Source organism: Ixodes scapularis, unplaced genomic scaffold (assembly GCF_016920785.2).
Source record: "Ixodes scapularis isolate PalLabHiFi unplaced genomic scaffold, ASM1692078v2 PGA_scaffold2__306_contigs__length_199485367, whole genome shotgun sequence".
In the NCBI taxonomy this organism is placed as follows: Eukaryota; Metazoa; Arthropoda; class Arachnida; order Ixodida; family Ixodidae; genus Ixodes; species Ixodes scapularis.
In genome coordinates this window covers 52,832,944-52,843,852 of record NW_024609857.1, presented here as the reverse complement: position 1 = coordinate 52,843,852, position 10,909 = coordinate 52,832,944, and positions in this window count along the sequence as shown.

Genomic DNA, 10,909 nt, shown 5'->3' with positions numbered 1-10,909 from the left:
GAAACGGGAACTCGGTCTGAAATTGAGAAGAAACGAGGAAACAAGCTTTCGTTCCTGTTTTGGATAAACGCGTACGACACTGTTTAAAAGAAACGCGTGCGACATTGTTGTTTAAAAAAAACGTATACAACACCAGATGTTTTCTTCTATTGAGACTATAAATCAACTTTTCTTTCTCGGAGTTTTCTTTTCGTGCAAATAAATGAATTTTTAATTCACATTATTCTCACCATAACTCGAATACCTAAAAGAAAAGTGTCCGTCTCGACCACAATCTTGTGCAGCGGTTCGCAGGCCAGGTGACGACAGAGAGTGCCGGAAACCGAGGGAAGGCCCAATTTTCCGAGGTCCCATCGCCCAGAGGTACAGGCGCCGCGAAATAAATTAACACCTTCGAGGCGCCACGGCCGAGAGACCCGCGGAGGCGTGCAAGTTCGCGAGTCAGCACCGACCAGCGATGGTGGGGCGACACAAAGCGACGGCGCCCCCGACGCGACGAAATCCAACGCACACCGACCAAAAAACGCCGAGCAGCAAGGGCACGAGAGCGCCGGTCGGAAAGCATGCAGAGAGTGCCAAGGCGGCAAAGTTGCCTTCTAAATGGCGCCATCTGTTCCCAAGTGCCGTCACAACGAGTCGTTGCCGTTGGGTTCTCGTTTTCTTGTCTGCCCTGATGCTTCCTTCGCTTTTATTCCCCGCTTTTCGCAGTAGCTGCGAAAGCAGAAAACAAGAGAAAGCCCGCTTCCGCAGTAGTCGCAGAGGCGTCACCGGGCCCATTCGCGACATGGACCAGACGGAACGTCGAAACAACTTTCTGTGCGCTCGTTCTGCTCCTTTGTGCTCTGTTACAGTATTTTTTCCTTCTTATTTGTCGTCGTTTTACTGAAATCATAGCGTTTGTTCCTTTTTTTGTCCTGACGAACATTTCTTCCACTCCTGTTTTCGCATCACACATTTCTAAGCGCCCTCTGTTATTTGTAGCTTTGTTCTTGTTTGTTGCGCTTTGTTCGAAACTGCTGCCTCGTTTCGTTTATCCCTTCATTTTAAATGTCTGAACTCTCTCATGATTATTTCGAGTTTCAATTCATTTTTGTCCCCCACCCCTTCTCAGGGCTTGCAATTTATTACCTGCCTTTTCTACATTTTTTTTTTTCAACTGTGTTAAGAGTACTTCGCTTTCATTTCATAAAAAGTTGTTGATCATTGTTTCCCCCTTTCATAAAAAGGGGGGAAACAATGATCAAACTGTAACATAATCTACTCGACCAGTGGCCGCTTCTTTATTTTAATTATTGGACTTTAACTGTTACCGAATCTTTAATTTTTTTCACACCGACATTTCGTAGGCCTCTTTTTTTTTTTTTCTTTTTCTTAAATGTATCAACAATATTGTTTTCCCATAAGGACGTTTTTATGCATTATCGTTTTATACAAATACGTGCCTGTAGTAAAACAAAGCATGTCACATACTTGTAGCGCATTCTTCGCCCTGTCAAATTAACAATAAATTCTTACCTTTTTTTCTTCTTCAAAGGTTGACTTTATCTTTTTTTTATAATTGTAAAAAAAATCTTATATTGATTGCGTAAGCAAATTTTGAAGAGTAAAACCACCTGCAGATTGCGATAAAAATAAATAACGACAGATAAGGCGTTTCTAAAAGCCCAAGCTTAATGCACTTAGGAAAAGAACGTAGAGATCTGTACAAGTTCGAAAAACAAATCAGCAAAAAATATCGGCTTAATTTCCACTTTTTTTTCTTTCCTTTTATGATCAATAAAATGTATGGGGAATTTTTTCTCCAACTTCTGCATTACTTTTCTTGAAGCACGTTTTGTTTTTAAGTTTATATTTTAGAATTTATAAAGTTACCATAATAAGTAGTACATCTCTACATCCCTCGCGTGAATGCATGCATGTTCTAAAGGCAGAGTGGGGAGGGAATATTCGCTGTGTTTATCTTTTGTCCGTTTGTAACGCGATCCAATTATTTGTAATTCGAAAAACCTCTAAGGAGCCCGATTCACGCTAAGGACCTTTTTTTATCAATAGGAGGCTGTTTTTATCATTTAGAGTCAATCCCTTACAAGAAATAGATAAAAACGAAGTTGTAAAACGCATACTTAAATAAAGCAAAAAGTAATAAACGTCACAAAAGAAAACAAATCTGCCGAATATAAAATAGGTTAAGAAAGTGGAAAGAAATGAAAAAAGTAAAAGAAAGAAGTTCATAAAAGTGCCAATAAAATTCAAGGACCTTCTCACCCCCAAAACTTGGTCCCGACCGTCTCCCGTCTCCTTTCACGGGGCCCCGTCGTCCTTTTGACCGTCTAGCGAAACGTGCTTTTCACTCCAAGTGAATATTGCGAAACGCGTTAACCCTAATTCGGCAAGAGAGATGCGCAGTGAAGCTAACAAACCAAATTCCTTTTAAGAGCCCCGCGCTCAAATGCGCACACGCTCGGCTGCCTTTTTCCTCTCCCTCTCCAGCTGCAAAACGAAGAACGAAACGGAAAATGAAATTTCTTTTTATAGCTTCAAACAAGCAACCCCTAACGCCCCTTTCCCCTTTTTCTCATTTTTATTTGTAACAAAAAAAAGGTATGCAAAACAATAAAAAGAAAACACATCGGAGATGTTTCCTCGATTCCTTTGCCTTTCGGAGCAGATTGCGCAAAAATCACGAGAAGCAGGGAGTTCTATAACGAAGCCAAGATTGTGAGCAGACAAGGAGGAACCAACCAAAAGTTCGCCGCGTGGCCGCTAGGGTTCGCTGGCGACGTGGAAGGCGATGATAACGATGACGATTCGCATCCGCACATCCCACTCCTCCTTCGTTTCTGCTTCTCCCCTTTAACCGGTATTTCTTCCCCTTCTTTTCCTCCGCTACTTTTAAGACTCAGCACTGCCGCGCTTGTTTCAAATCTCGCTGCTTCAAACGGCTCCAGATGGAGTGAAACCTTCCTACACATAAAGAAAACGGCGAAATCACGCTTTAGGCAAAGCCTTTTATACATATATACATAAATACGACTACACAAAAGCGCTAAAGTTGGAGATATTATGGTGAAAACAAAATAGAGGGCGCGAAGAAAATGAACGGCTCCGAGAAAGTGTAAACGGCGTCTGCTTTTGAACCAGACATTTACCCTCATTCACAATGGCGGCAAATTATGAACGCCTACCGTTCTTCGGAATACGACCGTCTCCTTTTTATTTTAATTTTATTCTATAATATGTTTAGTTCTGTTTCCAACTTCGCTTCCCTGTCAGAACGAGCAATACCCAAAAGGAAAACAAAATGGCCGGAGAAGTTTATAACCGTGATGAAGGGATTCCGCCCGTTTTACGACTGCAAGCTCGCGAACAAACTCAACCCAGATAGCCACTATACCCAAAATAAAACAAAACATAAAGGAAAAGCGGAACGCTGCTAAGAACGCAAGTAAGCCTGGAACACCGCCACCATTCTTCTACTAAGTGGCGGTTTCTTGGCCTAACGTATTCTCTTTTTTTATTCATCTTCTTCCTAATATTGTTGAAATAAAAAAAGTACAACGTAGCAATCTAAGGTTTTTACGTCCCCACAAACAACGTTGGGCTTTTCTCTCTGTTGACCGTTCTTCTAGGGGGCTATAGCATGTTTCCAAGTACGCTCAAGTTTATGTTCCGCGTGCCGCTAGTATTGGACCCTCGTAAGGTGTTGCTTCTCTAAAAGTAACATCTCCACAGACTAGGGGCCAAAGATGAAACCACAACATCTGCGCTCTCGTCAAAATAACTCGTAAACGTCTGAGACCAGCTGCAGAAGGTTACCGCGATCATTTAGACCGGGTTATGAATCCATTTTGCTAAGACTCCCAAGATACAACTTAAGTTAGCTTCTCCACTATAACACAGTATATGTAGAAAAGCACGCTTTCCGGCGCTAGGCAGGTTATGGAATTGATTTCGCTTATTCCCGGTTCTTCGATTACCGACTGATTTCGACTGCACAATAATCAGTGTTTTTTTATGTTCACGCTTCTTGCTTCGCGATTCGTTTTCCTGTGTGCTTATCTGCTAATGATGCAATATTATTGGCGGTGAGCCAATAATAAGCTACGTTGGTAGTTACGTTGGGATTCCGAACACATGGAAGTAGATTGTTTACAAAGCGGACGGCATTTTTGTTTAGCTCACATTTTACCGGTGCCTCGTCATTCAATGCTCTTGGTAAATAAAAGGAAGTTGCTCACCAAGTTTCACCACAAAAAAGAAAACAAAAAATGGATGCGCGGTAACGCCTTGTAAAACAATTTTTCTAGCTCCTGGAAGAACGTAAACGTAAGAGCCCATTTTGAAGAGCGTGTTCTAATTTTTGATAGTTGAAGACGAAAACAATAATCACACTTAAGAACATCTAACTAGGCTAATAACTTGGTAAATTTCGAGAGGATGAGCAACTCTCTGAGTGTCATTACTGCTTATAAATTGCCACACTAGCCAGAAAGCAGCATTTGTGTTTGACTTGAGAAACACGAACTAACATGGTAGGGCTTTGATGAAACTCGACGCAAACATTCTATGATTAACGCGTATACTTTGCCTTCAGTTATAAAAATTTATAGCCATCTTCCAGAAATCTTATGCAACGTCACAATTTCCCGTGGGACTTTGTGGGAGGTTTTGCCTTTTTCGACTACGAGCTTGCATTGTGCTTTTACTTTGTACCGTTGAAGAGAAATAAGAGAAATGCGAGGAAAGAGTCATGATTTAGGACCAGTGAAGATATGTCCTCTGGTTGGAAAAAGTAAAAATACATGAACTACAAAATTGACAATGTGAAAATTCGAAAGAATGGAATATTCCGAATATTCTGCCGCAAGGTCAGATGGTGACCGCCAGACGGATTGTACTTATTTTTAGAGATGCCGCGAACTTTTTCGAATCGAAGTTTCGATGATAGAATCAAGCGGTTCGAAAGATTTCGAATTTTCGAACTTTCCATATCGAGAAGTTTGACGGAAGTCGAATTTTCGAACATATTAAGCTAAGAAGTTTGACACTTTTCAAATTTTCGAACTTATTACGCTGCAAAATTTGATGCTTGTCGAACTTTCGAACTTGATAGACTAAAAAATTCGATGATTTTTGAACTTTCGAACTTCTTGCACTAAAAAGTTCGAAGCTTTTCGAACTTTCGACCTTCCTAGGCTAAGAAATTCGATAATTTTCGAACTTTCGAACTTATTAATCTAAAGAATTCGAAAATTGTCAAACTCTTGATTCCTGAAAAGTCAAAATTTCGACAAACTTCGAACTTTTAGGGTAAAAGTTCGAATCTCGTCTAACTTCGAAAAACCGGCGGGCGGTTTCATTTGGATTCGAGCAGTAAGGTACATTCGTAATTTTTTTTTTCTCAATTTTACTTGGGGAGACGCATTCCTTGCGAAAGACAATGCCGTTTATTTCAATCATGTGGCATGTTTGATTTTAAAGAATTAGATTCCCGAAGGAGCGAGAAAGGACGACGCGTTTTTGACAATTGTCGTTTGTGCCATATTTGAGGCGCGCTATAGCCGAAGCTATTTATGGAAGAGGTGTTAAACTTTTTAAGAATGATCTATATATAGCCTAGGAGAGTGTCGTCTTAAGATATGATTATTGTTGCTCAAGACGAGTTTCGAATAAATATCCAAACACGTACGTACCCTTAGCGAAAACTAAAACGTTTGAAATATACCACATTCTAATTTGAGTGTATTTGAAGTACAGCTCATAATTGCAAGTACACAATAAATAGACCGAAAATTTACACTTCCTTTTTTTACTTAGTACTAAATATATTTCAGAAAATCTTTTTAAAATACCTTTATTTAAACTTCATAAGTTCCCTTCATGCGTTCTGAAATATGTAAATACTAAATTAGTAGGCACAAAATACCTTTCATATAGATTTTTTAAATTATTTATTTATTTCATGCAAAATATACTCCAACCCTAATAAAAATGCAGTGATCAAAAATATGTGCAGAATACTCTTAAAATACCTGTAAATACTGTTGTATTATACTCTAAGTATCTTTTGGCTGCTATACTTTGGTGGTCTGATTTATACTAATAGAAGTATTTAAAATGTCGCCTATCAGAAGTTCATTTCAAGCAGATGTGGAGTACACTGAAGTGCCTAAATACAACATTTGATTAGTTTGTCAATTGGGTTGTGCAGCATCGCACTGATAAATCAGCCCAATTTATGTTATTGTTTTTTTTTCTATCAAGAACACACCTGATGAGTTTCTTGCACACCAATCAGAAGCGGGGTTCGGGAACTACAACCACAACATTTGCTGATGCTGGAAAGCTTCAGCAAGTGCTGTGAGCAAATATGTTTGTCGTGGAATTGTGTTAGCACAATGTTAGTTCACTGAATGTGTATGCTCACCCTTGTACGTAATGGGAGTGGTGACTTTAACATAGTGAAGTTAATAACCATATTAAATAGTCAACTAGTAAAGAAAAGCAAAGTAACTATTTCAAAGTGAAGAAACTAGCTTGACTCGCTTCATCCTGGGAGGTGCTATGCAGAGAAGCAATAACGTTTCTTCTAGGAGCCGTTTTTGTGGATAATGTTTTAGCGACTGCGCCGAATTATTATTAGTTGTATTAATGCTTTTAGTAAGAGATATCGTCCACGAACTTCAAAACACTGTTTCCCCTTTGACAGACTCGCGAGGGGAAGATCGAATACTTGGAAACTTAATAAGTGCTGACCTGGTCACCGGCCAAATGATTACCTTCAATATGTAGGCTATATAAGGCTCTAGAGCAGTCAACGGGACTGTGATTCAGGTGTTCTATGCGTCATGGTGTTTGGGTTTCTTTTTGTTTCAAATGTGTATTCGTGGGATGTATTTAGAAGTGCCTTCAAATACCGCACGGACACATTTACTAAGAAAATCCCCCAAAAAATGTCATTTGTTTTTAGTGCACAAATGGCATCCTGAGGGGGAAGGAATTATATTTTTGGTATATCAAAAATCTTTTCTGACTAATATTTTGGTTTATTTTGAATACCTTGCGCACGTATTTCGAATGGGGACAAAATAATACTGAATGAATACAAAATGAATATTGATATTCAATATATTTCAAGTTCGTTTCAAGTACGGCCTCTTTTTGCTAAGGGTATACGGACAATTATGCCCTAAACTTGGTAATTTCTTTCATCTACATTGTTCGGGTATCGCATTTAAATTAACGCCAGAGGCAGTACATATCATTACCATCTGCGGAATACAAAATAATGTATTTATTGTTTTGTTTCACGTTGAGGAATAGATTAACTCAAGGAGGAAGATTTCTAAAATTGTTCAAGTTCAGCGCGTCATAAAAAAAATATCTTTTTTTTTCTCATTTTACGCTTTTGGGACGTGTTTCTTTTGGCCTGTACACATTTTGGTAGGAGAAACTTGTTTCATAGTTTTGGGACTCTGAATATGCAAGAATACAACACTTCCGGTGGGTTCTTAATAGTTCTTTTTCTCTCCAGCTTTTTTATTTTTGCATTTATTGTAATGTTTATTTATTGATTATTTTTTACCAATGGCACAGTTATTTAGGTCGAAAAGACATAGCTTTGAACTTTCGAGCCACCGAGCATGTGACGAGTAGTGCCTCCTGACAACGAGTTTCTAAAGGCCTGTTCACACGTGCAGCGGAGCGCAACAAGCATAGCGCTGACCTCGTGCTAAGCACGTGCCGACGGGAGCGTTCACCAGCTTTGTATCGCACCGTCAAAGCTGTTGCTCATGGCATACGATAAGTACCTGACGGCACGTGAGCAGCGTTACATCAGCGCTTCGCTGCATGTGAGAACCGGCCTTAACAATGACCATCTACGCGATCTTTTATGTAGTGAAGAGCGACAGTAGCTATACATATGCATAAATAATTTCAGATTAAAATAAGCTCGACCATGCCCTCTTTCCCCGTATTGTTTTCTTTAACAGTCCGAAATATGTTGGAGGGCGGGGGGGGGGTAGAGATTGGGACCTCTCCCCCTTCCCCCCCCCCCCCCCCCCCCCGTTTTTTCTCTTCCGACGCCGCTGGTATGGTAGAACACTCCTCGACCTCACGTTGCGTCAGCTTCTGTGCTTTTTGCTCAGCGTTTCCTCCGCCCCAGAAAATAAACCTCCAAAGCAATTACAAACTAAAGAATTTTCAAGGTACAGGCGAGCTGGTGTGTGTTGATCATGATGCAAAATCCCGAGACTGGGAATGAAATTCGCAAGAAATAGTGTAAGAAGAAAGACAAAAAAGGGGACAGGACAACGTCTCAAACTCAGCTGAGTTGAGTTTGAGACGTTGTCCTGTCCCCTTTTTTCTGTCTTCTTACACTTTTTCTTTCAAATTTTATTCCCAGTCTCAGGATTTTGCATCATGGACAAACTAAACTTACTATTTGCCAGCGTCACTCGGGCGGCGTTCGATCGGATTACTACCAGAGTGCAAGGGGGTAGGGGGGCAGTTTGCCAGATCACTTCAGGGTGTCTTCTGAGCCTCAACCACCTGCCTGCCCCTGGCCGTTTCAAACTGGATGAGTATCGTTAAACAGTGCGTTCGTAGGATCACTACTTCGTAATGCACGTTAATGACCACCCCGGGCTGGCGGTCACAATTACTGCTCTATTGTTACACGTCACTGCACTGGCAAATATTCCAGCACATCCGGGGCACTCGTCGTCTCATTTAATTGCCTGACCAACTTCGCGCTGTCTATCGCACCCGAACTTTTCTAAACCTGATTTCGTGAATACCAGTGAGGCGTGAAAACGTTATTTGAAACTGAAACTGTGGCGGAACATGAAAACCGGACTTCGAACTTTGCGCACTTGGACTTCAAAGAAATCAGAAACCTTCGAAGTTTTTTTTTTAATTTAGCATTAAAAGAAAATCGAAACCTTCGAACTTTTCGAACTTTATGTAGTAAGAAAAATCGAAATTTTCGAATTTATCAAACTTTATGTTTTTAAAAATTCAAAACGTTCAAATTTTTCGAATTTTAGATTCAAAGAAATTCGAAACATTCGATATCTCGATTTTTTGAAATTAGAAAATTTCGAAATCTTCGAATTTATCGAACCTCAAGTAAACAAATATTCGAAATAATCGAACCCGAACTTTTAGAAACCGTGAAAGCTTCGAACTTTTCGAATTCAAAACCCCACGATTTTGGAAAATTGCGAATATTTTGAATTCGAACCTCCCTACGGTCGAAAATATCGAAACTTTTCGAAATCGAACATCAGTTCGGTTCGAAAATATCGAAACCTTTCGAATTCGAACTTAAGGTGGTTAGCGGCATCCCTACTTATTTAAATGTGCAATAAAAACAAACACAATTCCCTTCTAAACAAGATTGAATCTAAACTGTCCCTCAAGAGCTTTCTATTTTTCGACAAACACTAAGAAGATATAAGATTTTTGTGTATATATAAGTTTATGTCGATTGTCACATATGTATTTTTATGCACTGCGTAAATCATAAAATGAGAAGGTAAAGCCACGCTGCTGATTTTGGAGAAGTGTGCACAACCACTGCTGATATAAAATAATGGAACCAATACTTACCGGGATTTAGTCGAACTTCAAGGAAGATTGCAAACTGTTAGCACACAAGTCAATAAAATATTGATTTGTTTTTTAACAATATGACGATGTTAAAAATACCCCCACTATACTGCCAGAACGTCCCAACTTTGCTCAATTCGTATACGAATCCCAGGCGTATAAGAAATAGCAGCCAAGCTCACACAAAAAAAGTTCGAAAGCAATTCAAAAGTCTATTAATGTTAGATAGTTATTGCTAATATATCTTAAAACAATTGTTTACCGCAAACACAAACAACTAGAAAACGTACGTTGTCTGTTTTGTTTTTTAGCTTTAATGATATTTGTAGTTATGCGAAAGAATGAACGTAAAATTATAAATGAAATTCTGGAGACACATTGTTTGTTGCACGAAAGCTTCTAAATAAGAAAAAAAAAACTCGCGGCGAAATTAGATAGGTTTCAGTTTAAACACATTCAATATTTATTAATACGTTTTTGTATTCATATTATACTGACCTCCTTTCCGAAGAGCGCAGCCACACAAAAATATCCCCGCAAAAAAAATGAAGCGTAAATAAAGGTTCCGTAAAGAAAAAAAAAAAACAATTGAAGAAATGGGGACAGGCAAGCAGTGAAAGAGCGCATCGAATCAGTCATTATAACCTTAATCGCGTAACAGTTAACATTAAAAAAATACGTTCTAGAGATGCTCTATGTTAAAATTGTATAGAACCTTCCAAAACATACGCCCTAGCAGTGAAACGCGACCATCGCAGACCAAGGTCTCGTCCGCCTAACGACATCAACCGACTGTCCAGTGGTTCCCGTAAACGAGCACGTTCTTCAACGCGCACAACCGCCAACCGCCCAGGACCCCCAAGGGGGGCCGCACGGACCCACCACATCCCCGCCGTCGTCACCTGCTGCACTCCTAGCCGCATCCTCCAAATGGCGGAAAGCGGCAGCAAAGCCCCCCTTCGCAACACGGGTAATCCCGCACTAACGACCCATAAATAACACCGCAACGCGCCGAGCCAACTGAGCCCAAAAAACAGCGAGTTTCCGATGCAGCAGCAACAGAAGCATCAGGACATAGAAGAAAAAAAGAGTATATAACCTGTAGAAAACATTATTTTATACAGCACTACTGTTAGAACAGCATGATGCAACCTCCGCAAGCACGCACGCAGGTGCGTGAAGGAAAAGAAAAGGAAAACGCCCGGTTGCTTGTCACGGGCGTGCTCTCGGTCGCGCCGTTCGATGCTACGGTCGGCAGGCCGGTAAACAGGCGGAGTAGGAAAGCCAGGCCAAC